Genomic DNA, 25,328 nt, shown 5'->3' on the forward strand with positions numbered 1-25,328 from the left:
GGTGTTTCGGTTAATGTTAGGGTCAGGTTTAGGGTAAGAGTTAGGGTTCGGTTTAGGATCAGGCTTAGGGTTAGGGTTAGAATTAGGGTTAGTGGTTAGGCTTAGGCTTAGGGTTAAGGTTAGGTTTAGGCTAAAGATCAGGATTTGATTTCGAGTTAGGTGTTAGTGTTTCGGTTAGGTTTAGGGTAGGGTTATATTTAGGGTTAGGTTAAGAGTTAGATTTAGGGTTACAGTTAAGGAGAGGGTTTTGGGTAAGTGTTACATTTAGGGTTAGGGTTAGGTTTAGGCCTAGGGCTAGGGTTAGGTTTAGATTTCGGGTTACAGGTTAGGGTTAGGTTTAAGTTTATGGTAGGGTAAAGTTAGGGTTAAGGTTTGGTTAGGGTTAGGGTCAGGGTTAGGATTAGGATTAGGTTTAGGGTGAGGGTTAGGGTCAGAGTTATTGTAAGGGTTAGGTTTGGGGTTACAGGTGGGCCAAGGTTAAGGTTAGGGTCAGGGTTAAAGTTAGGGTGTGCTTTAGATTAGGGATAGGGTGAAGTTTAAGATAGGGTGAGGGTTAGGGTTATGGCTAAGGTTTGCTTGAGTTTTCAGGTTAGTGTTAAGGTTATGTTTAGGGTTAGGAATAAGTTTATGGGTTCTGTTTACTTTTAGGGTTAGGGGTAGATTTTAGGTTAGGGTTAAGTTCAGTGTTACGGTTAGGGTTAGGTTTACGGTTTGTGTTAGGCATTGTGGTTGGTGTGAGGATTAGGTTTAGGATTAGGGTTGGGTAGGGTTAGAATTATGGTTATGGTAAGGTGTTAGGGATTAGAGGAGTAGTTTTGGGTTAGGGCTTGGGTGAGGGTTCCGGTTAGGCATTGTGGTTCTGGTCATGGTTAGTTTTGGTTTAGGGTTAGGGTTAGTTTTATGATTAGGTTTAGGGTTAGTTTTATGATTAGGTTTAGGGTTAGTGTTAGAGTTAGGGTCAGGCTTTGGTGCTAGGGGTTAGGTTTTGGGTTAGGGTTAGGGTTATCGTTAGGGCTTAGGTTTTCAGGTGAGTGTTAGGGTTAGGGTTAGGGATAGCGTTAGGGTTAGCTTTTGGGGGTACGGTTAGGGGTTAGGTGAGGGTTACAGTTAGTATTGCAGTTAAGGTTAGGTTTTAGGGCAAGTGTTATGATTAGGGTTAGAGTTAGAGTTAGGGTTAGGTTTAGGGTTAGGTGCAGGGTAAGTTTTAGGTTTAAGTCCTGGTTTAGGGTTAGAGTTAGTGTTCTATTTAGGGTCAAGTTTAGAGTTCGGGGTAGGTTTAGGATTAGGTCTATTTTTGGGCTTAGGATTAGGGTTAGGTTCAGAGCTATTGTAAGGCTTAGGTTTAGGGTTACAGATGGACTAGCTTTACGGTTAGAGTTAGGTTTAAGGTTAGGGTTTGGGCTAGGTTTACGTTTACGGTTATGGTTACGGTTAGGATTTGGTTGAAGTTTAGCATAGGCTGAGGGTTACTTTTAGGGTTAGGGCTAGAGTTTGGGTTTGTGTTCAGGTTAGTGTTATGGTTAGATTTAGGGTCCAGTTTAGGGTTAGGGGTTATGTTTAGTGTTAGGGTTAGTTTTAGGTTTAGGGTTAGTGTGAAGTTTAGGTTAAGGGTGAGAGTTAGGATTAGGGTTAGTGTTAGACGTTAGGTTTAGGATGCGACTTTTAGGTTTATGGTTAGGGTAGGTTTAAGTTTAGGGTTAATGTTAGGGTTAGTGTTAGATTAGGGTTACTGTTCGTGTTAGGGTTACAGTTAGGGTTAGGGATAGCATTAGGTTTAGGGTTAGGAATATAGTTAGGGGTTAGGGTGAGGGTTGGGGATATGGTGAGGGTTAGGTTTAGGTTTACAGTTAAGGTGAGGGTTTAGGGTAATTGTTATGGTTAGGGTTAGAGTTAGGGTCATGGTGAAGTTTCAGTTAATAGAGGGATTCAGGGTTAATGTTAGATTTAGGGTTAAGGTTAGTGTTAGGGTTAGGTTTAGGTTAGGGTTAAGGTAGCGGTCGGGTTAGGGTTAAGACTAGGTTTACGGTAAAGTGTAAGGCTAGGTTAGGGTTAGGTTTAGAGTTAGTGCTAGGCTCTAGGGTTAGGGTTAAGGTCAGGTTTAGAGTTATTGTTAGGTTTACGGTTAAGGTTAGGGTAGAGTTAAGGTTAAGTTTAAGGTTAGGGTAAGAGTTAGGTTTACGTCACGTTTAGGGTTAGGATGAGGGATAGGGTTAGAGTTAGGGAAAGGGGTAGGGTTTCGTGTGAGGATTAGTGTTATGTTTACATTAAGCTGATGTTTTTGGGTGTTACAGTAAGGTTTAGGGTTAGAGTTAGGTTAGGTTTAGAGTTAGGGCTAGAGTATGGTGATAGTGCTTTAGGCTTAGGTTTAGGGTGAAATTTAGGTTAAGGATGAGGGTTAGGGTTGGGGTAGCTGTTTGGATTAATCTTAGGGTCAGGTTTAGGGTTTTGGTTTAGAGTTCAGTTTAGATTCACGGTTAGGGGTAGACTTAGGTTTAGGGCTAGGGTTAGGTTTAGCGTTAGTTTAGCTCAGGGTTATGGTTTGAATGAAGTTAGGGTAGGTTTAGGGTTATGGTTAGGTTGAAATTTTGGTTAAGTGTGGGGGTTTGGTTTCGGGTTAGGGTTAGAGTTAGGGTTAGTGGTTCAGGTTAGGTTTAGGGTTAAGGTTAGGTTTAGGCTAAGCATTAGGGTTAGTGGTTAGTGTTTCAGTTAGGTTTAGGATAGGGTTATAATTAGGGTTAAGTTTAGGGTTACGGTAAGAGTTAGATTTATGTTTACAGTTAAGGTGAGGGTTTTGCGTAACTGTTACGGATAGGGTTAGGGCTAGGTTTTGGGTTAGAGTTGGGTTAGGGGTTAGGTTTAGGTTACGTTTATGGTAGGCTTAAAGTTAGGGTTAAGGTTAGGTTAGGGTTAGGGTCAGGGTTAGGATTAGAATTAGGTTTCGGGCGAGGGTTAGTGTCAGATTTATTACAAGGGTTAGGTTTAGGGTTACAGACGGGCCAAGGTTAAGGTTAGGGTTAGGTTTAGGGGTAGGATTAGGGCTAAAGTTAGGGTTAGCTTTAGGTTAGGGATAGGATGAAGTTTAAGATAGGGTGAGGGTTAGGGTTATGGCTAAGGTTTGGGTTAGTTTTCGGGTTAGTGTTAAGGTTATGTTTAGGGTTAGGGTTAAGTTTATGGGTTGTGTTTAGTTTTAGGGTTAGGGTTAGATTTAAGGTTAGGGTTAAGTTTAGTGTAACAGTTAAGGTTACGGTTTGTGTTAGGCATTGTGGTTGGGGTGAGGTTTAGGTTTAGGGTTAGGGTTGTGTATGCTTAGGATTATGGTTATGGTAAGGTGTTAGGGGTTAGAAGTGTAGTTTAGGGTTAGGGGTGGGTGAGGGTTCTGGTAAAGCATTGTGGTTCTGACCATGGTTAGGTTTGGTTTAGGGTTACGGTTAGGTTTATGATTAGGTTTCAGGTTAGTGTTCGAGTTAGAGTTAAGTTTTGTGTTAGGCTTTGGTGTTAGGGTTTAGCGTTTGGGTTAGGGTTAGGGTTATTGTTAGGGCTCAGGGGTTCAGGTTAGTGTTAGGGTTAGGGTTACGGATAGCATCAGGGTTAGGGTTGGGGATACGGTTAGGGGTTAGGGTGAGGGTTACGGTTCCTTTTACAGTTTAGGTGAGGGTTTAGGTTAAGTGTCATCATTAGGGTTAGAGTTAGGGTTATGGTTAGGTGTAGGGCAATATTTAGGTTTAGGTGCCGGTTTAGTGTTAGAGTCAGTGGTCAATTTAGGGTCAAGGTTAGATTTAGGGTTAGGGTAAGGTTTAGGTCTAGGGTTAGGATTAGGTTTAGGGTTAGGTTCAGGGCTATTGTAAGGGTTAGGTTTAGGGTTCCATTTGGACTAGCATTATGGTTAGAGTTATGTTCAAGGATAGGGTTTGGGTTAGGTTTAGGTTTAGGGTTAGGGTTTGGATGAAGTTTAGGATAGGGTGAGGGTTATTTTTATGGTTTGGGCTAAAGTTTGGTTTTGTGTTCAGCTTAGTGTTAAGGTTAGGTTTAGGGTTCGGTTTTGGGTTAGGGGTTATGTTTAGGGTTTGGGTTACGCTTTGGTTTAGGGTTAGTGAAGTTTAGGTTAAGGGTGAGGGTTAGGATAAAGGTTAGGATTAGGTTTATGGTAAGGTGTTAGTGGTTAGAGGTGTAGTTTAGGGTTAGGGTTTGGGTGAGGGTTCCGGTTAGGAATTGTGGTTCTGGTCATGGTTGGGTTTGGTTTAGGTTTATGATTAGGTTTCGGGTTAGTGTTAGAGTTAGGGTGAGAGTTAGGGTTAAGGTTTGGATTAGGCTTTGGTGTTAGGGGTTAGGGTTTGTGTTAGAGTTAGGGTTATCGTTAGGGCTCAGGGGTTTCAGGTTAGTTTTAGGGTTAAGGTTAGGGATTGCATTAGGGTTAGGTTTGGGGGATACGGTTAGGGGTTAGGGTGAGGGTTACGGTTAGTTTTGCAGTTAAAGTGTGGGTTTAGGATAAGTGTTATGATTAGGGTTAGAGTTGGAGTTATTTTTAGGTTTAGGGTTAGGTGTAGGGGAAGATTTAGGTTTAGGTCCAGGTTTAGGGTTAGAGTTAGTGTTCTCTTTAGGGTCAAGGGTGCAGTTAGGGTTAGGTTAGGATTAGGTCTAGGGCTAGGATTAGGTTTAGGGTTAATTTCCGGGCTATTGTAAGGGTTAGGTTTAGGGTTACAGATGGACTAGCGTTATGGTTAGAGGTAGGTTTAAGGTTAGGGTTTGGGTTAGGTTTAGGTTTAGGTTTAAGGTAGCGTTAGAGTTTGGATGAAGTTTAGGATAGCGTGAGGGTTATTTTTATGGTTAGGGCTAGAGTTTGGGTTTGTGTCCAGGTTAGCTTTAAGGCTAGGGTTCAGGTTAGGGTTAGGGGTTATGTTTAGGGTTAGGGTTATGTTTTGGTTTAGGGTTAGTGTGAAGTTTAGGTTAAGGGTGAGGGTTAGGATAAGAGTTAGAATTAGGGTTAGGATTATAGTTAGTGTTAGAGGTTAGATTTAGGATGCTAACGTTAGGTTTATGGTTAGGGTTGGGTTAATGTTAGAGTTAGGGTTAGATTAGGTTTAATGTTCGTGTTTGGGTTAGGGATAAGGTTAGGGATAGCATTAGGTTTAGGGTTGGGGATACGGTTAGGGGTTAGGGTGAGGGTTGTGGTTAGGGTGTGGGTTAGGGTTAGGTTTACAGTTAAGGTGAGGGTTTAGGGTCAGTGTTATAGTTAGGGTTCGAGTTAGAGTTTGGGTTAGGTTTAGGGTGAAGTTTCAGTTAATAGTCAGGGTCAGGGTAAGGGTTAGGGTTAAGATTACAGTTAGGGTTAAGTTTAGTGTTAGGGTTAGGGTTAGGGTAGGGGTAAGGTTAGGGTTAAGGCTAGGTTTACGGTAAAGGGTAGGGCTAGGTTAGGGTTAGGTTTAGAGTTAGAGCTAGTACTAGGGTTTAGGGTAAGAGGTAGGGTCAGGTTTAGAGTTTTTGTTAGTTTTAGGGTGGAGTTAAGGTTAAGTTTAGCGTTAGGGTAAGTGTTAGGTTTAGGTCCGGGTTAAGGTTAGGGTTAGGGAAAGGGTTAGGTGTTCGTGGGAGGGTTAGTGTTAGGTTTACACTTAAGCTGATGTTTTACAGTGTTACGGTTAGGTCAAGGTTGTAGTTAGGGTTAGGATGAGGTTTAGGTTTAGGGCTATATTTAGGGGATAGTTTAGGGTTTTTTAGGGTTAGGTTTGGTTTAGGGTTACGGTTAGGTTTATGATTAGGTTTCAGGTTAGTGTTCGAGTTAGAGTTAAGTTTTGGGTTAGGCTTTGGTGTTAGGGTTTAGCGTTTGGGTTAGGGTTAGGGTTATTGTTAGGGCTCAGGGGTTCAGGTTAGTGTTAGGGTTAGGGTTACGGATAGCATCAGGGTTAGGGTTGGGGATACGGTTAGGGGTTAGGGTGAGGGTTACGGTTCCTTTTACAGTTTAGGTGAGGGTTTAGGTTAAGTGTCATCATTAGGGTTAGAGTTAGGGTTATGGTTAGGTGTAGGGCAATATTTAGGTTTAGGTGCCGGTTTAGTGTTGGAGTCAGTGGTCAATTTAGGGTCAAGGTTAGATTTAGGGTTAGGGTAAGGTTTAGGTCTAGGGTTAGGATTAGGTTTAGGGTTAGGTTCAGGGCTATTGTAAGGGTTAGGTTTAGGGTTCCATTTGGACTAGCATTATGGTTAGAGTTATGTTCAAGGATAGGGTTTGGGTTAGGTTTAGGTTTAGGGTTAGGGTTTGGATGAAGTTTAGGATAGGGTGAGGGTTATTTTTATGGTTTGGGCTAAAGTTTGGTTTTGTGTTCAGCTTAGTGTTAAGGTTAGGTTTAGGGTTCGGTTTTGGGTTAGGGGTTATGTTTAGGGTTTGGGTTACGCTTTGGTTTAGGGTTAGTGAAGTTTAGGTTAAGGGTGAGGGTTAGGATAAAGGTTAGGATTAGGTTTATGGTAAGGTGTTAGTGGTTAGAGGTGTAGTTTAGGGTTAGGGTTTGGGTGAGGGTTCCGGTTAGGAATTGTGGTTCTGGTCATGGTTGGGTTTGGTTTAGGTTTATGATTAGGTTTCGGGTTAGTGTTAGAGTTAGGGTGAGAGTTAGGGTTAAGGTTTGGATTAGGCTTTGGTGTTAGGGGTTAGGGTTTGTGTTAGAGTTAGGGTTATCGTTAGGGCTCAGGGGTTTCAGGTTAGTTTTAGGGTTAAGGTTAGGGATTGCATTAGGGTTAGGTTTGGGGGATACGGTTAGGGGTTAGGGTGAGGGTTACGGTTAGTTTTGCAGTTAAAGTGTGGGTTTAGGATAAGTGTTATGATTAGGGTTAGAGTTGGAGTTATTTTTAGGTTTAGAGTTAGGTGTAGGGGAAGATTTAGGTTTAGGTCCAGGTTTAGGGTTAGAGTTAGTGTTCTCTTTAGGGTCAAGGGTGCAGTTAGGGTTAGGTTAGGATTAGGTCTAGGGCTAGGATTAGGTTTAGGGTTAATTTCCGGGCTATTGTAAGGGTTAGGTTTAGGGTTACAGATGGACTAGCGTTATGGTTAGAGGTAGGTTTAAGGTTAGGGTTTGGGTTAGGTTTAGGTTTAGGTTTAAGGTAGCGTTAGAGTTTGGATGAAGTTTAGGATAGCGTGAGGGTTATTTTTATGGTTAGGGCTAGAGTTTGGGTTTGTGTCCAGGTTAGCTTTAAGGCTAGGGTTCAGGTTAGGGTTAGGGGTTATGTTTAGGGTTAGGGTTATGTTTTGGTTTAGGGTTAGTGTGAAGTTTAGGTTAAGGGTGAGGGTTAGGATAAGAGTTAGAATTAGGGTTAGGATTATAGTTAGTGTTAGAGGTTAGATTTAGGATGCTAACGTTAGGTTTATGGTTAGGGTTGGGTTAATGTTAGAGTTAGGGTTAGATTAGGTTTAATGTTCGTGTTTGGGTTAGGGATAAGGTTAGGGATAGCATTAGGTTTAGGGTTGGGGATACGGTTAGGGGTTAGGGTGAGGGTTGTGGTTAGGGTGTGGGTTAGGGTTAGGTTTACAGTTAAGGTGAGGGTTTAGGGTCAGTGTTATAGTTAGGGTTCGAGTTAGAGTTTGGGTTAGGTTTAAGGTGAAGTTTCAGTTAATAGTCAGGGTCAGGGTAAGGGTTAGGGTTAAGATTACAGTTAGGGTTAAGTTTAGTGTTAGGGTTAGGGTTAGGGTAGGGGTAAGGTTAGGGTTAAGGCTAGGTTTACGGTAAAGGGTAGGGCTAGGTTAGGGTTAGGTTTAGAGTTAGAGCTAGTACTAGGGTTTAGGGTAAGAGGTAGGGTCAGGTTTAGAGTTTTTGTTAGTTTTAGGGTGGAGTTAAGGTTAAGTTTAGCGTTAGGGTAAGTGTTAGGTTTAGGTCCGGGTTAAGGTTAGGGTTAGGGAAAGGGTTAGGTGTTCGTGGGAGGGTTAGTGTTAGGTTTACACTTAAGCTGATGTTTTACAGTGTTACGGTTAGGTCAGGGTTGTAGTTAGGGTTAGGATGAGGTTTAGGTTTAGGGCTATATTTAGGGGATAGTTTAGGGTTTTTTAGGGTTAGGTTTGGTTTTAGGGTTAAGGTTAGGCTTAGGTTTATCTTGAAATTTATGTTAAGGATGAGGGTTAGGGTTAGCGTTAAGGTTAGGTGTTTGGGTTAAGGTTAGGGTTAGGTTTAGGGTTTGGGTTGGGGTTAGGTGTTTCGGTTAATGTTAGGGTCAGGTTTAGGGTAAGGGTTAGGGTTCGGTTTAGGATCAGGCTTAGGGTTAGGGTTAGAATTAGGGTTAGTGGTTAGGCTTAGGCTTAGGGTTAAGGTTAGGTTTAGGCTAAAGATCAGGATTTGATTTCGAGTTAGGTGTTAGTGTTTCGGTTAGGTTTAGGGTAGGGTTATATTTAGGGTTAGGTTAAGAGTTAGATTTAGGGTTACAGTTAAGGAGAGGGTTTTGGGTAAGTGTTACATTTAGGGTTAGGGTTAGGTTTAGGCCTAGGGCTAGGGTTAGGTTTAGATTTCGGGTTACAGGTTAGGGTTAGGTTTAAGTTTATGGTAGGGTAAAGTTAGGGTTAAGGTTTGGTTAGGGTTAGGGTCAGGGTTAGGATTAGGATTAGGTTTAGGGTGAGGGTTAGGGTCAGAGTTATTGTAAGGGTTAGGTTTGGGGTTACAGGTGGGCCAAGGTTAAGGTTAGGGTCAGGGTTAAAGTTAGGGTGTGCTTTAGATTAGGGATAGGGTGAAGTTTAAGATAGGGTGAGGGTTAGGGTTATGGCTAAGGTTTGCTTGAGTTTTCAGGTTAGTGTTAAGGTTATGTTTAGGGTTAGGAATAAGTTTATGGGTTCTGTTTACTTTTAGGGTTAGGGGTAGATTTTAGGTTAGGGTTAAGTTCAGTGTTACGGTTAGGGTTAGGTTTACGGTTTGTGTTAGGCATTGTGGTTGGTGTGAGGATTAGGTTTAGGATTAGGGTTGGGTAGGGTTAGAATTATGGTTATGGTAAGGTGTTAGGGATTAGAGGAGTAGTTTTGGGTTAGGGCTTGGGTGAGGGTTCCGGTTAGGCATTGTGGTTCTGGTCATGGTTAGTTTTGGTTTAGGGTTAGGGTTAGTTTTATGATTAGGTTTAGGGTTAGTTTTATGATTAGGTTTAGGGTTAGTGTTAGAGTTAGGGTCAGGCTTTGGTGCTAGGGGTTAGGTTTTGGGTTAGGGTTAGGGTTATCGTTAGGGCTTAGGTTTTCAGGTGAGTGTTAGGGTTAGGGTTAGGGATAGCGTTAGGGTTAGCTTTTGGGGGTACGGTTAGGGGTTAGGTGAGGGTTACAGTTAGTATTGCAGTTAAGGTTAGGTTTTAGGGCAAGTGTTATGATTAGGGTTAGAGTTAGAGTTAGGGTTAGGTTTAGGGTTAGGTGCAGGGTAAGTTTTAGGTTTAAGTCCTGGTTTAGGGTTAGAGTTAGTGTTCTATTTAGGGTCAAGTTTAGAGTTCGGGGTAGGTTTAGGATTAGGTCTATTGTTGGGCTTAGGATTAGGGTTAGGTTCAGAGCTATTGTAAGGCTTAGGTTTAGGGTTACAGATGGACTAGCTTTACGGTTAGAGTTAGGTTTAAGGTTAGGGTTTGGGCTAGGTTTACGTTTACGGTTATGGTTAGGGTTAGGATTTGGTTGAAGTTTAGCATAGGCTGAGGGTTACTTTTAGGGTTAGGGCTAGAGTTTGGGTTTGTGTTCAGGTTAGTGTTATGGTTAGATTTAGGGTCCAGTTTAGGGTTAGGGGTTATGTTTAGTGTTAGGGTTAGTTTTAGGTTTAGGGTTAGTGTGAAGTTTAGGTTAAGGGTGAGAGTTAGGATTAGGGTTAGTGTTAGACGTTAGGTTTAGGATGCGACTTTTAGGTTTATGGTTAGGGTAGGTTTAAGTTTAGGGTTAATGTTAGGGTTAGTGTTAGATTAGGGTTACTGTTCGTGTTAGGGTTACAGTTAGGGTTAGGGATAGCATTAGGTTTAGGGTTAGGAATATAGTTAGGGGTTAGGGTGAGGGTTGGGGATATGGTGAGGGTTAGGTTTAGGTTTACAGTTAAGGTGAGGGTTTAGGGTAATTGTTATGGTTAGGGTTAGAGTTAGGGTCATGGTGAAGTTTCAGTTAATAGAGGGATTCAGGGTTAATGTTAGATTTAGGGTTAAGGTTAGTGTTTGGGTTAGGTTTAGGTTAGGGTTAAGGTAGCGGTCGGGTTAGGGTTAAGACTAGGTTTACGGTAAAGTGTAAGGCTAGGTTAGGGTTAGGTTTAGAGTTAGTGCTAGGCTCTAGGGTTAGGGTTAAGGTCAGGTTTAGAGTTATTGTTAGGTTTACGGTTAAGGTTAGGGTAGAGTTAAGGTTAAGTTTAAGGTTAGGGTAAGAGTTAGGTTTACGTCAGGTTTAGGGTTAGGATGAGGGATAGGGTTAGAGTTAGGGAAAGGGGTAGGGTTTCGTGTGAGGATTAGTGTTATGTTTACATTAAGCTGATGTTTTTGGGTGTTACAGTAAGGTTTAGGGTTAGAGTTAGGTTAGGTTTAGAGTTAGGGCTAGAGTATGGTGATAGTGCTTTAGGCTTAGGTTTAGGGTGAAATTTAGGTTAAGGATGAGGGTTAGGGTTGGGGTAGCTGTTTGGATTAATCTTAGGGTCAGGTTTAGGGTTTTGGTTTAGAGTTCAGTTTAGATTCACGGTTAGGGGTAGACTTAGGTTTAGGGCTAGGGTTAGGTTTAGCGTTAGTTTAGCTCAGGGTTATGGTTTGAATGAAGTTAGGGTAGGTTTAGGGTTATGGTTAGGTTGAAATTTTGGTTAAGTGTGGGGGTTTGGTTTCGGGTTAGGGTTAGAGTTAGGGTTAGTGGTTCAGGTTAGGTTTAGGGTTAAGGTTAGGTTTAGGCTAAGCATTAGGGTTAGTGGTTAGTGTTTCAGTTAGGTTTAGGATAGGGTTATAATTAGGGTTAAGTTTAGGGTTACGGTAAGAGTTAGATTTATGTTTACAGTTAAGGTGAGGGTTTTGCGTAACTGTTACGGATAGGGTTAGGGCTAGGTTTTGGGTTCGAGTTGGGTTAGGGGTTAGGTTTAGGTTACGTTTATGGTAGGCTTAAAGTTAGGGTTAAGGTTAGGTTAGGGTTAGGGTCAGGGTTAGGATTAGAATTAGGTTTCGGGCGAGGGTTAGTGTCAGATTTATTACAAGGGTTAGGTTTAGGGTTACAGACGGGCCAAGGTTAAGGTTAGGGTTAGGTTTAGGGGTAGGATTAGGGCTAAAGTTAGGGTTAGCTTTAGGTTAGGGATAGGATGAAGTTTAAGATAGGGTGAGGGTTAGGGTTATGGCTAAGGTTTGGGTTAGTTTTCGGGTTAGTGTTAAGGTTATGTTTAGGGTTAGGGTTAAGTTTATGGGTTGTGTTTAGTTTTAGGGTTAGGGTTAGATTTAAGGTTAGGGTTAAGTTTAGTGTAACAGTTAAGGTTACGGTTTGTGTTAGGCATTGTGGTTGGGGTGAGGTTTAGGTTTAGGGTTAGGGTTGTGTATGCTTAGGATTATGGTTATGGTAAGGTGTTAGGGGTTAGAAGTGTAGTTTAGGGTTAGGGGTGGGTGAGGGTTCTGGTAAAGCATTGTGGTTCTGACCATGGTTAGGTTTGGTTTAGGGTTACGGTTAGGTTTATGATTAGGTTTCAGGTTAGTGTTCGAGTTAGAGTTAAGTTTTGTGTTAGGCTTTGGTGTTAGGGTTTAGCGTTTGGGTTAGGGTTAGGGTTATTGTTAGGGCTCAGGGGTTCAGGTTAGTGTTAGGGTTAGGGTTACGGATAGCATCAGGGTTAGGGTTGGGGATACGGTTAGGGGTTAGGGTGAGGGTTACGGTTCCTTTTACAGTTTAGGTGAGGGTTTAGGTTAAGTGTCATCATTAGGGTTAGAGTTAGGGTTATGGTTAGGTGTAGGGCAATATTTAGGTTTAGGTGCCGGTTTAGTGTTAGAGTCAGTGGTCAATTTAGGGTCAAGGTTAGATTTAGGGTTAGGGTAAGGTTTAGGTCTAGGGTTAGGATTAGGTTTAGGGTTAGGTTCAGGGCTATTGTAAGGGTTAGGTTTAGGGTTCCATTTGGACTAGCATTATGGTTAGAGTTATGTTCAAGGATAGGGTTTGGGTTAGGTTTAGGTTTAGGGTTAGGGTTTGGATGAAGTTTAGGATAGGGTGAGGGTTATTTTTATGGTTTGGGCTAAAGTTTGGTTTTGTGTTCAGCTTAGTGTTAAGGTTAGGTTTAGGGTTCGGTTTTGGGTTAGGGGTTATGTTTAGGGTTTGGGTTACGCTTTGGTTTAGGGTTAGTGAAGTTTAGGTTAAGGGTGAGGGTTAGGATAAAGGTTAGGATTAGGTTTATGGTAAGGTGTTAGTGGTTAGAGGTGTAGTTTAGGGTTAGGGTTTGGGTGAGGGTTCCGGTTAGGAATTGTGGTTCTGGTCATGGTTGGGTTTGGTTTAGGTTTATGATTAGGTTTCGGGTTAGTGTTAGAGTTAGGGTGAGAGTTAGGGTTAAGGTTTGGATTAGGCTTTGGTGTTAGGGGTTAGGGTTTGTGTTAGAGTTAGGGTTATCGTTAGGGCTCAGGGGTTTCAGGTTAGTTTTAGGGTTAAGGTTAGGGATTGCATTAGGGTTAGGTTTGGGGGATACGGTTAGGGGTTAGGGTGAGGGTTACGGTTAGTTTTGCAGTTAAAGTGTGGGTTTAGGATAAGTGTTATGATTAGGGTTAGAGTTGGAGTTATTTTTAGGTTTAGGGTTAGGTGTAGGGGAAGATTTAGGTTTAGGTCCAGGTTTAGGGTTAGAGTTAGTGTTCTCTTTAGGGTCAAGGGTGCAGTTAGGGTTAGGTTAGGATTAGGTCTAGGGCTAGGATTAGGTTTAGGGTTAATTTCCGGGCTATTGTAAGGGTTAGGTTTAGGGTTACAGATGGACTAGCGTTATGGTTAGAGGTAGGTTTAAGGTTAGGGTTTGGGTTAGGTTTAGGTTTAGGTTTAAGGTAGCGTTAGAGTTTGGATGAAGTTTAGGATAGCGTGAGGGTTATTTTTATGGTTAGGGCTAGAGTTTGGGTTTGTGTCCAGGTTAGCTTTAAGGCTAGGGTTCAGGTTAGGGTTAGGGGTTATGTTTAGGGTTAGGGTTATGTTTTGGTTTAGGGTTAGTGTGAAGTTTAGGTTAAGGGTGAGGGTTAGGATAAGAGTTAGAATTAGGGTTAGGATTATAGTTAGTGTTAGAGGTTAGATTTAGGATGCTAACGTTAGGTTTATGGTTAGGGTTGGGTTAATGTTAGAGTTAGGGTTAGATTAGGTTTAATGTTCGTGTTTGGGTTAGGGATAAGGTTAGGGATAGCATTAGGTTTAGGGTTGGGGATACGGTTAGGGGTTAGGGTGAGGGTTGTGGTTAGGGTGTGGGTTAGGGTTAGGTTTACAGTTAAGGTGAGGGTTTAGGGTCAGTGTTATAGTTAGGGTTCGAGTTAGAGTTTGGGTTAGGTTTAGGGTGAAGTTTCAGTTAATAGTCAGGGTCAGGGTAAGGGTTAGGGTTAAGATTACAGTTAGGGTTAAGTTTAGTGTTAGGGTTAGGGTTAGGGTAGGGGTAAGGTTAGGGTTAAGGCTAGGTTTACGGTAAAGGGTAGGGCTAGGTTAGGGTTAGGTTTAGAGTTAGAGCTAGTACTAGGGTTTAGGGTAAGAGGTAGGGTCAGGTTTAGAGTTTTTGTTAGTTTTAGGGTGGAGTTAAGGTTAAGTTTAGCGTTAGGGTAAGTGTTAGGTTTAGGTCCGGGTTAAGGTTAGGGTTAGGGAAAGGGTTAGGTGTTCGTGGGAGGGTTAGTGTTAGGTTTACACTTAAGCTGATGTTTTACAGTGTTACGGTTAGGTCAGGGTTGTAGTTAGGGTTAGGATGAGGTTTAGGTTTAGGGCTATATTTAGGGGATAGTTTAGGGTTTTTTAGGGTTAGGTTTGGTTTTAGGGTTAAGGTTAGGCTTAGGTTTATCTTGAAATTTATGTTAAGGATGAGGGTTAGGGTTAGCGTTAAGGTTAGGTGTTTGGGTTAAGGTTAGGGTTAGGTTTAGGGTTTGGGTTGGGGTTAGGTGTTTCGGTTAATGTTAGGGTCAGGTTTAGGGTAAGGGTTAGGGTTCGGTTTAGGATCAGGCTTAGGGTTAGGGTTAGAATTAGGGTTAGTGGTTAGGCTTAGGCTTAGGGTTAAGGTTAGGTTTAGGCTAAAGATCAGGATTTGATTTCGAGTTAGGTGTTAGTGTTTCGGTTAGGTTTAGGGTAGGGTTATATTTAGGGTTAGGTTAAGAGTTAGATTTAGGGTTACAGTTAAGGAGAGGGTTTTGGGTAAGTGTTACATTTAGGGTTAGGGTTAGGTTTAGGCCTAGGGCTAGGGTTAGGTTTAGATTTCGGGTTACAGGTTAGGGTTATGTTTAAGTTTATGGTAGGGTAAAGTTAGGGTTAAGGTTTGGTTAGGGTTAGGGTCAGGGTTAGGATTAGGATTAGGTTTAGGGTGAGGGTTAGGGTCAGAGTTATTGTAAGGGTTAGGTTTGGGGTTACAGGTGGGCCAAGGTTAAGGTTAGGGTCAGGGTTAAAGTTAGGGTGTGCTTTAGATTAGGGATAGGGTGAAGTTTAAGATAGGGTGAGGGTTAGGGTTATGGCTAAGGTTTGCTTGAGTTTTCAGGTTAGTGTTAAGGTTATGTTTAGGGTTAGGAATAAGTTTATGGGTTCTGTTTACTTTTAGGGTTAGGGGTAGATTTTAGGTTAGGGTTAAGTTCAGTGTTACGGTTAGGGTTAGGTTTACGGTTTGTGTTAGGCATTGTGGTTGGTGTGAGGATTAGGTTTAGGATTAGGGTTGGGTAGGGTTAGAATTATGGTTATGGTAAGGTGTTAGGGATTAGAGGAGTAGTTTTGGGTTAGGGCTTGGGTGAGGGTTCCGGTTAGGCATTGTGGTTCTGGTCATGGTTAGTTTTGGTTTAGGGTTAGGGTTAGTTTTATGATTAGGTTTAGGGTTAGTTTTATGATTAGGTTTAGGGTTAGTGTTAGAGTTAGGGTCAGGCTTTGGTGCTAAGGGTTAGGTTTTGGGTTAGGGTTAGGGTTATCGTTAGGGCTTAGGTTTTCAGGTGAGTGTTAGGGTTAGGGTTAGGGATAGCGTTAGGGTTAGCTTTTGGGGGTACGGTTAGGGGTTAGGTGAGGGTTACAGTTAGTATTGCAGTTAAGGTTAGGTTTTAGGGCAAGTGTTATGATTAGGGTTAGAGTTAGAGTTAGGGTTAGGTTTAGGGTTAGGTGCAGGGTAAGTTTTAGGTTTAAGTCCTGGTTTAGGGTTAGAGTTAGTGTTCTATTTAGGGTCAAGTTTAGAGTTCGGGGTAGGTTTAGGATTAGGTCTATTGTTGGGCTTAGGATTAGGGTTAGGTTCAGAGCTATTGTAAGGCTTAGGTTTAGGGTTACAGATGGACTAGCTTTACGGTTAGAGTTAGGTTTAAGGTTAGGGTTTGGGCTAGGTTTACGTTTACGGTTATGGTTACGGTTAGGATTTGGTTGAAGTTTAGCATAGGCTGAGGGTTACTTTTAGGGTTAGGGCTAGAGTTTGGGTTTGTGTTCAGGTTAGTGTTATGGTTAGATTTAGGGTCCAGTTTAGGGTTAGGGGTTATGTTTAGTGTTAGGGTTAGTTTTAGGTTTAGGGTTAGTGTGAAGTTTAGGTTAAGGGTGAGAGTTAGGATTAGGGTTAGTGTTAGACGTTAGGTTTAGGATGCGACTTTTAGGTTTATGGTTAGGGTAGGTTTAAGTTTAGGGTTAATGTTAGGGTTAGTGTTAGATTAGGGTTACTGTTCGTGTTAGGGTTACAGTTAGGGTTAGGGATAGCATTAGGTTTAGGGTTAGGAATATAGTTAGGGGTTAGGGTGAGGGTTGGGGATATGGTGAGGGTTAGGTTTAGGTTTACAGTTAAGGTGAGGGTTTAGGGTAATTGTTATGGTTAGGGTTAGAGTTAGGGTCATGGTGAAGTTTCAGTTAATAGAGGGATTCAGGGTTAATGTTAGATTTAGGGTTAAGGTTAGTGTTAGGGTTAGGTTTAGGTTAGGGTTAAGGTAGCGGTCGGGTTAGGGTTAAGACTAGGTTTACGGTAAAGTGTAAGGCTAGGTTAGGGTTAGGTTTAGAGTTAGTGCTAGGCTCTAGGGTTAGGGTTAAGGTCAGGTTTAGAGTTATTGTTAGGTTTACGGTTAAGGTTAGGGTAGAGTTAAGGTTAAGTTTAAGGTTAGGGTAAGAGTTAGGTTTACGTCACGTTTAGGGTTAGGATGAGGGATAGGGTTAGAGTTAGGGAAAGGGGTAGGGTTTCGTGTGAGGATTAGTGTTATGTTTACATTAAGCTGATGTTTTTGGGTGTTACAGTAAGGTTTAGGGTTAGAGTTAGGTTAGGTTTAGAGTTAGGGCTAGAGTATGGTGATAGTGCTTTAGGCTTAGGTTTAGGGTGAAATTTAGGTTAAGGATGAGGGTTAGGGTTGGGGTAGCTGTTTGGATTAATCTTAGGGTCAGGTTTAGGGTTTTGGTTTAGAGTTCAGTTTAGATTCACGGTTAGGGGTAGACTTAGGTTTAGGGCTAGGGTTAGGTTTAGCGTTAGTTTAGCTCAGGGTTATGGTTTGAATGAAGTTAGGGTAGGTTTAGGGTTATGGTTAGGTTGAAATTTTGGTTAAGTGTGGGGGTTTGGTTTCGGGTTAGGGTTAGAGTTAGGGTTAGTGGTTCAGGTTAGGTTTAGGGTTAAGGTTAGGTTTAGGCTAAGCATTAGGGTTAGTGGTTAGTGTTTCAGTTAGGTTTAGGATAGGGTTATAATTAGGGTTAAGTTTAGGGTTACGGTAAGAGTTAGATTTATGTTTACAGTTAAGGTGAGGGTTTTGCGTAACTGTTACGGATAGGGTTAGGGCTAGGTTTTGGGTTAGAGTTGGGTTAGGGGTTAGGTTTAGGTTACGTTTATGGTAGGCTTAAAGTTAGGGTTAAGGTTAGGTTAGGGTTAGGGTCAGGGTTAGGATTAGAATTAGGTTTCGGGCGAGGGTTAGTGTCAGATTTATTACAAGGGTTAGGTTTAGGGTTACAGACGGGCCAAGGTTAAGGTTAGGGTTAGGTTTAGGGGTAGGATTAGGGCTAAAGTTAGGGTTAGCTTTAGGTTAGGGATAGGATGAAGTTTAAGATAGGGTGAGGGTTAGGGTTATGGCTAAGGTTTGGGTTAGTTTTCGGGTTAGTGTTAAGGTTATGTTTAGGGTTAGGGTTAAGTTTATGGGTTGTGTTTAGTTTTAGGGTTAGGGTTAGATTTAAGGTTAGGGTTAAGTTTAGTGTAACAGTTAAGGTTACGGTTTGTGTTAGGCATTGTGGTTGGGGTGAGGTTTAGGTTTAGGGTTAGGGTTGTGTATGCTTAGGATTATGGTTATGGTAAGGTGTTAGGGGTTAGAAGTGTAGTTTAGGGTTAGGGGTGGGTGAGGGTTCTGGTAAAGCATTGTGGTTCTGACCATGGTTAGGTTTGGTTTAGGGTTACGGTTAGGTTTATGATTAGGTTTCAGGTTAGTGTTCGAGTTAGAGTTAAGTTTTGTGTTAGGCTTTGGTGTTAGGGTTTAGCGTTTGGGTTAGGGTTAGGGTTATTGTTAGGGCTCAGGGGTTCAGGTTAGTGTTAGGGTTAGGGTTACGGATAGCATTAGGGTTAGGGTTGGGGATACGGTTAGGGGTTAGGGTGAGGGTTACGGTTCCTTTTACAGTTTAGGTGAGGGTTTAGGTTAAGTGTCATCATTAGGGTTAGAGTTAGGGTTATGGTTAGGTGTAGGGCAATATTTAGGTTTAGGTGCCGGTTTAGTGTTAGAGTCAGTGGTCAATTTAGGGTCAAGGTTAGATTTAGGGTTAGGGTAAGGTTTAGGTCTAGGGTTAGGATTAGGTTTAGGGTTAGGTTCAGGGCTATTGTAAGGGTTAGGTTTAGGGTTCCATTTGGACTAGCATTATGGTTAGAGTTATGTTCAAGGATAGGGTTTGGGTTAGGTTTAGGTTTAGGGTTAGGGTTTGGATGAAGTTTAGGATAGGGTGAGGGTTATTTTTATGGTTTGGGCTAAAGTTTGGTTTTGTGTTCAGCTTAGTGTTAAGGTTAGGTTTAGGGTTCGGTTTTGGGTTAGGGGTTATGTTTAGGGTTTGGGTTACGCTTTGGTTTAGGGTTAGTGAAGTTTAGGTTAAGGGTGAGGGTTAGGATAAAGGTTAGGATTAGGTTTATGGTAAGGTGTTAGTGGTTAGAGGTGTAGTTTAGGGTTAGGGTTTGGGTGAGGGTTCCGGTTAGGAATTGTGGTTCTGGTCATGGTTGGGTTTGGTTTAGGTTTATGATTAGGTTTCGGGTTAGTGTTAGAGTTAGGGTGAGAGTTAGGGTTAAGGTTTGGATTAGGCTTTGGTGTTAGGGGTTAGGGTTTGTGTTAGAGTTAGGGTTATCGTTAGGGCTCAGGGGTTTCAGGTTAGTTTTAGGGTTAAGGTTAGGGATTGCATTAGGGTTAGGTTTGGGGGATACGGTTAGGGGTTAGGGTGAGGGTTACGGTTAGTTTTGCAGTTAAAGTGTGGGTTTAGGATAAGTGTTATGATTAGGGTTAGAGTTGGAGTTATTTTTAGGTTTAGGGTTAGGTGTAGGGGAAGATTTAGGTTTAGGTCCAGGTTTAGGGTTAGAGTTAGTGTTCTCTTTAGGGTCAAGGGTGCAGTTAGGGTTAGGTTAGGATTAGGTCTAGGGCTAGGATTAGGTTTAGGGTTAATTTCCGGGCTATTGTAAGGGTTAGGTTTAGGGTTACAGATGGACTAGCGTTATGGTTAGAGGTAGGTTTAAGGTTAGGGTTTGGGTTAGGTTTAGGTTTAGGTTTAAGGTAGCGTTAGAGTTTGGATGAAGTTTAGGATAGCGTGAGGGTTATTTTTATGGTTAGGGCTAGAGTTTGGGTTTGTGTCCAGGTTAGCTTTAAGGCTAGGGTTCAGGTTAGGGTTAGGGGTTATGTTTAGGGTTAGGGTTATGTTTTGGTTTAGGGTTAGTGTGAAGTTTAGGTTAAGGGTGAGGGTTAGGATAAGAGTTAGAATTAGGGTTAGGATTATAGTTAGTGTTAGAGGTTAGATTTAGGATGCTAACGTTAGGTTTATGGTTAGGGTTGGGTTAATGTTAGAGTTAGGGTTAGATTAGGTTTAATGTTCGTGTTTGGGTTAGGGATAAGGTTAGGGATAGCATTAGGTTTAGGGTTGGGGATACGGTTAGGGGTTAGGGTGAGGGTTGTGGTTAGGGTGTGGGTTAGGGTTAGGTTTACAGTTAAGGTGAGGGTTTAGGGTCAGTGTTATAGTTAGGGTTCGAGTTAGAGTTTGGGTTAGGTTTAGGGTGAAGTTTCAGTTAATAGTCAGGGTCAGGGTAAGGGTTAGGGTTAAGATTACAGTTAGGGTTAAGTTTAGTGTTAGGGTTAGGGTTAGGGTAGGGGTAAGGTTAGGGTTAAGGCTAGGTTTACGGTAAAGGGTAGGGCTAGGTTAGGGTTAGGTTTAGAGTTAGAGCTAGTACTAGGGTTTAGGGTAAGAGGTAGGGTCAGGTTTAGAGTTTTTGTTAGTTTTAGGGTGGAGTTAAGGTTAAGTTTAGCGTTAGGGTAAGTGTTAGGTTTAGGTCCGGGTTAAGGTTAGGGTTAGGGAAAGGGTTAGGTGTTCGTGGGAGGGTTAGTGTTAGGTTTACACTTAAGCTGATGTTTTACAGTGTTACGGTTAGGTCAGGGTTGTAGTTAGGGTTAGGATGAGGTTTAGGTTTAGGGCTATATTTAGGGGATAGTTTAGGGTTTTTTAGGGTTAGGTTTGGTTTTAGGGTTAAGGTTAGGCTTAGGTTTATCTTGAAATTTATGTTAAGGATGAGGGTTAGGGTTAGCGTTAAGGTTAGGTGTTTGGGTTAAGGTTAGGGTTAGGTTTAGGGTTTGGGTTGGGGTTAGGTGTTTCGGTTAATGTTAGGGTCAGGTTTAGGGTAAGGGTTAGGGTTCGGTTTAGGATCAGGCTTAGGGTTAGGGTTAGAATTAGGGTTAGTGGTTAGGCTTAGGCTTAGGGTTAAGGTTAGGTTTAGGCTAAAGATCAGGATTTGATTTCGAGTTAGGTGTTAGTGTTTCGGTTAGGTTTAGGGTAGGGTTATATTTAGGGTTAGGTTAAGAGTTAGATTTAGGGTTACAGTTAAGGAGAGGGTTTTGGGTAAGTGTTACATTTAGGGTTAGGGTTAGGTTTAGGCCTAGGGCTAGGGTTAGGTTTAGATTTCGGGTTACAGGTTAGGGTTAGGTTTAAGTTTATGGTAGGGTAAAGTTAGGGTTAAGGTTTGGTTAGGGTTAGGGTCAGGGTTAGGATTAGGATTAGGTTTAGGGTGAGGGTTAGGGTCAGAGTTATTGTAAGGGTTAGGTTTGGGGTTACAGGTGGGCCAAGGTTAAGGTTAGGGTCAGGGTTAAAGTTAGGGTGTGCTTTAGATTAGGGATAGGGTGAAGTTTAAGATAGGGTGAGGGTTAGGGTTATGGCTAAGGTTTGCTTGAGTTTTCAGGTTAGTGTTAAGGTTATGTTTAGGGTTAGGAATAAGTTTATGGGTTCTGTTTACTTTTAGGGTTAGGGGTAGATTTTAGGTTAGGGTTAAGTTCAGTGTTACGGTTAGGGTTAGGTTTACGGTTTGTGTTAGGCATTGTGGTTGGTGTGAGGATTAGGTTTAGGATTAGGGTTGGGTAGGGTTAGAATTATGGTTATGGTAAGGTGTTAGGGATTAGAGGAGTAGTTTTGGGTTAGGGCTTGGGTGAGGGTTCCGGTTAGGCATTGTGGTTCTGGTCATGGTTAGTTTTGGTTTAGGGTTAGGGTTAGTTTTATGATTAGGTTTAGGGTTAGTTTTATGATTAGGTTTAGGGTTAGTGTTAGAGTTAGGGTCAGGCTTTGGTGCTAGGGGTTAGGTTTTGGGTTAGGGTTAGGGTTATCGTTAGGGCTTAGGTTTTCAGGTGAGTGTTAGGGTTAGGGTTAGGGATAGCGTTAGGGTTAGCTTTTGGGGGTACGGTTAGGGGTTAGGTGAGGGTTACAGTTAGTATTGCAGTTAAGGTTAGGTTTTAGGGCAAGTGTTATGATTAGGGTTAGAGTTAGAGTTAGGGTTAGGTTTAGGGTTAGGTGCAGGGTAAGTTTTAGGTTTAAGTCCTGGTTTAGGGTTAGAGTTAGTGTTCTATTTAGGGTCAAGTTTAGAGTTCGGGGTAGGTTTAGGATTAGGTCTATTGTTGGGCTTAGGATTAGGGTTAGGTTCAGAGCTATTGTAAGGCTTAGCTTTAGGGTTACAGATGGACTAGCTTTACGGTTAGAGTTAGGTTTAAGGTTAGGGTTTGGGCTAGGTTTACGTTTACGGTTATGGTTACGGTTAGGATTTGGTTGAAGTTTAGCATAGGCTGAGGGTTACTTTTAGGGTTAGGGCTAGAGTTTGGGTTTGTGTTCAGGTTAGTGTTATGGTTAGATTTAGGGTCCAGTTTAGGGTTAGGGGTTATGTTTAGTGTTAGGGTTAGTTTTAGGTTTAGGGTTAGTGTGAAGTTTAGGTTAAGGGTGAGAGTTAGGATTAGGGTTAGTGTTAGACGTTAGGTTTAGGATGCGACTTTTAGGTTTATGGTTAGGGTAGGTTTAAGTTTAGGGTTAATGTTAGGGTTAGTGTTAGATTAGGGTTACTGTTCGTGTTAGGGTTACAGTTAGGGTTAGGGATAGCATTAGGTTTAGGGTTAGGAATATAGTTAGGGGTTAGGGTGAGGGTTGGGGATATGGTGAGGGTTAGGTTTAGGTTTACAGTTAAGGTGAGGGTTTAGGGTAATTGTTATGGTTAGGGTTAGAGTTAGGGTCATGGTGAAGTTTCAGTTAATAGAGGGATTCAGGGTTAATGTTAGATTTAGGGTTAAGGTTAGTGTTAGGGTTAGGTTTAGGTTAGGGTTAAGGTAGCGGTCGGGTTAGGGTTAAGACTAGGTTTACGGTAAAGTGTAAGGCTAGGTTAGGGTTAGGTTTAGAGTTAGTGCTAGGCTCTAGGGTTAGGGTTAAGGTCAGGTTTAGAGTTATTGTTAGGTTTACGGTTAAGGTTAGGGTAGAGTTAAGGTTAAGTTTAAGGTTAGGGTAAGAGTTAGGTTTACGTCACGTTTAGGGTTAGGATGAGGGATAGGGTTAGAGTTAGGGAAAGGGGTAGGGTTTCGTGTGAGGATTAGTGTTATGTTTACATTAAGCTGATGTTTTTGGGTGTTACAGTAAGGTTTAGGGTTAGAGTTAGGTTAGGTTTAGAGTTAGGGCTAGAGTATGGTGATAGTGCTTTAGGCTTAGGTTTAGGGTGAAATTTAGGTTAAGGATGAGGGTTAGGGTTGGGGTAGCTGTTTGGATTAATCTTAGGGTCAGGTTTAGGGTTTTGGTTTAGAGTTCAGTTTAGATTCACGGTTAGGGGTAGACTTAGGTTTAGGGCTAGGGTTAGGTTTAGCGTTAGTTTAGCTCAGGGTTATGGTTTGAATGAAGTTAGGGTAGGTTTAGGGTTATGGTTAGGTTGAAATTTTGGTTAAGTGTGGGGGTTTGGTTTCGGGTTAGGGTTAGAGTTAGGGTTAGTGGTTCAGGTTAGGTTTAGGGTTAAGGTTAGGTTTAGGCTAAGCATTAGGGTTAGTGGTTAGTGTTTCAGTTAGGTTTAGGATAGGGTTATAATTAGGGTTAAGTTTAGGGTTACGGTAAGAGTTAGATTTATGTTTACAGTTAAGGTGAGGGTTTTGCGTAACTGTTACGGATAGGGTTAGGGCTAGGTTTTGGGTTCGAGTTGGGTTAGGGGTTAGGTTTAGGTTACGTTTATGGTAGGCTTAAAGTTAGGGTTAAGGTTAGGTTAGGGTTAGGGTCAGGGTTAGGATTAGAATTAGGTTTCGGGCGAGGGTTAGTGTCAGATTTATTACAAGGGTTAGGTTTAGGGTTACAGACGGGCCAAGGTTAAGGTTAGGGTTAGGTTTAGGGGTAGGATTAGGGCTAAAGTTAGGGTTAGCTTTAGGTTAGGGATAGGATGAAGTTTAAGATAGGGTGAGGGTTAGGGTTATGGCTAAGGTTTGGGTTAGTTTTCGGGTTAGTGTTAAGGTTATGTTTAGGGTTAGGGTTAAGTTTATGGGTTGTGTTTAGTTTTAGGGTTAGGGTTAGATTTAAGGTTAGGGTTAAGTTTAGTGTAACAGTTAAGGTTACGGTTTGTGTTAGGCATTGTGGTTGGGGTGAGGTTTAGGTTTAGGGTTAGGGTTGTGTATGCTTAGGATTATGGTTATGGTAAGGTGTTAGGGGTTAGAAGTGTAGTTTAGGGTTAGGGGTGGGTGAGGGTTCTGGTAAAGCATTGTGGTTCCGACCATGGTTAGGTTTGGTTTAGGGTTACGGTTAGGTTTATGATTAGGTTTCAGGTTAGTGTTCGAGTTAGAGTTAAGTTTTGTGTTAGGCTTTGGTGTTAGGGTTTAGCGTTTGGGTTAGGGTTAGGGTTATTGTTAGGGCTCAGGGGTTCAGGTTAGTGTTAGGGTTAGGGTTACGGATAGCATCAGGGTTAGGGTTGGGGATACGGTTAGGTGTTAGGGTGAGGGTTACGGTTCCTTTTACAGTTTAGGTGAGGGTTTAGGTTAAGTGTCATCATTAGGGTTAGAGTTAGGGTTATGGTTAGGTGTAGGGCAATATTTAGGTTTAGGTGCCGGTTTAGTGTTAGAGTCAGTGGTCAATTTAGGGTCAAGGTTAGATTTAGGGTTAGGGTAAGGTTTAGGTCTAGGGTTAGGATTAGGTTTAGGGTTAGGTTCAGGGCTATTGTAAGGGTTAGGTTTAGGGTTCCATTTGGACTAGCATTATGGTTAGAGTTATGTTCAAGGATAGGGTTTGGGTTAGGTTTAGGTTTAGGGTTAGGGTTTGGATGAAGTTTAGGATAGGGTGAGGGTTATTTTTATGGTTTGGGCTAAAGTTTGGTTTTGTGTTCAGCTTAGTGTTAAGGTTAGGTTTAGGGTTCGGTTTTGGGTTAGGGGTTATGTTTAGGGTTTGGGTTACGCTTTGGTTTAGGGTTAGTGAAGTTTAGGTTAAGGGTGAGGGTTAGGATAAAGGTTAGGATTAGGTTTATGGTAAGGTGTTAGTGGTTAGAGGTGTAGTTTAGGGTTAGGGTTTGGGTGAGGGTTCCGGTTAGGAATTGTGGTTCTGGTCATGGTTGGGTTTGGTTTAGGTTTATGATTAGGTTTCGGGTTAGTGTTAGAGTTAGGGTGAGAGTTAGGGTTAAGGTTTGGATTAGGCTTTGGTGTTAGGGGTTAGGGTTTGTGTTAGAGTTAGGGTTATCGTTAGGGCTCAGGGGTTTCAGGTTAGTTTTAGGGTTAAGGTTAGGGATTGCATTAGGGTTAGGTTTGGGGGATACGGTTAGGGGTTAGGGTGAGGGTTACGGTTAGTTTTGCAGTTAAAGTGTGGGTTTAGGATAAGTGTTATGATTAGGGTTAGAGTTGGAGTTATTTTTAGGTTTAGGGTTAGGTGTAGGGGAAGATTTAGGTTTAGGTCCAGGTTTAGGGTTAGAGTTAGTGTTCTCTTTAGGGTCAAGGGTGCAGTTAGGGTTAGGTTAGGATTAGGTCTAGGGCTAGGATTAGGTTTAGGGTTAATTTCCGGGCTATTGTAAGGGTTAGGTTTAGGGTTACAGATGGACTAGCGTTATGGTTAGAGGTAGGTTTAAGGTTAGGGTTTGGGTTAGGTTTAGGTTTAGGTTTAAGGTAGCGTTAGAGTTTGGATGAAGTTTAGGATAGCGTGAGGGTTATTTTTATGGTTAGGGCTAGAGTTTGGGTTTGTGTCCAGGTTAGCTTTAAGGCTAGGGTTCAGGTTAGGGTTAGGGGTTATGTTTAGGGTTAGGGTTATGTTTTGGTTTAGGGTTAGTGTGAAGTTTAGGTTAAGGGTGAGGGTTAGGATAAGAGTTAGAATTAGGGTTAGGATTATAGTTAGTGTTAGAGGTTAGATTTAGGATGCTAACGTTAGGTTTATGGTTAGGGTTGGGTTAATGTTAGAGTTAGGGTTAGATTAGGTTTAATGTTCGTGTTTGGGTTAGGGATAAGGTTAGGGATAGCATTAGGTTTAGGGTTGGGGATACGGTTAGGGGTTAGGGTGAGGGTTGTGGTTAGGGTGTGGGTTAGGGTTAGGTTTACAGTTAAGGTGAGGGTTTAGGGTCAGTGTTATAGTTAGGGTTCGAGTTAGAGTTTGGGTTAGGTTTAGGGTGAAGTTTCAGTTAATAGTCAGGGTCAGGGTAAGGGTTAGGGTTAAGATTACAGTTAGGGTTAAGTTTAGTGTTAGGGTTAGGGTTAGGGTAGGGGTAAGGTTAGGGTTAAGGCTAGGTTTACGGTAAAGGGTAGGGCTAGGTTAGGGTTAGGTTTAGAGTTAGAGCTAGTACTAGGGTTTAGGGTAAGAGGTAGGGTCAGGT

This window comes from Elephas maximus, chromosome 18 (assembly GCF_024166365.1).
Source record: "Elephas maximus indicus isolate mEleMax1 chromosome 18, mEleMax1 primary haplotype, whole genome shotgun sequence".
Classification (NCBI taxonomy): Eukaryota; Metazoa; Chordata; class Mammalia; order Proboscidea; family Elephantidae; genus Elephas; species Elephas maximus.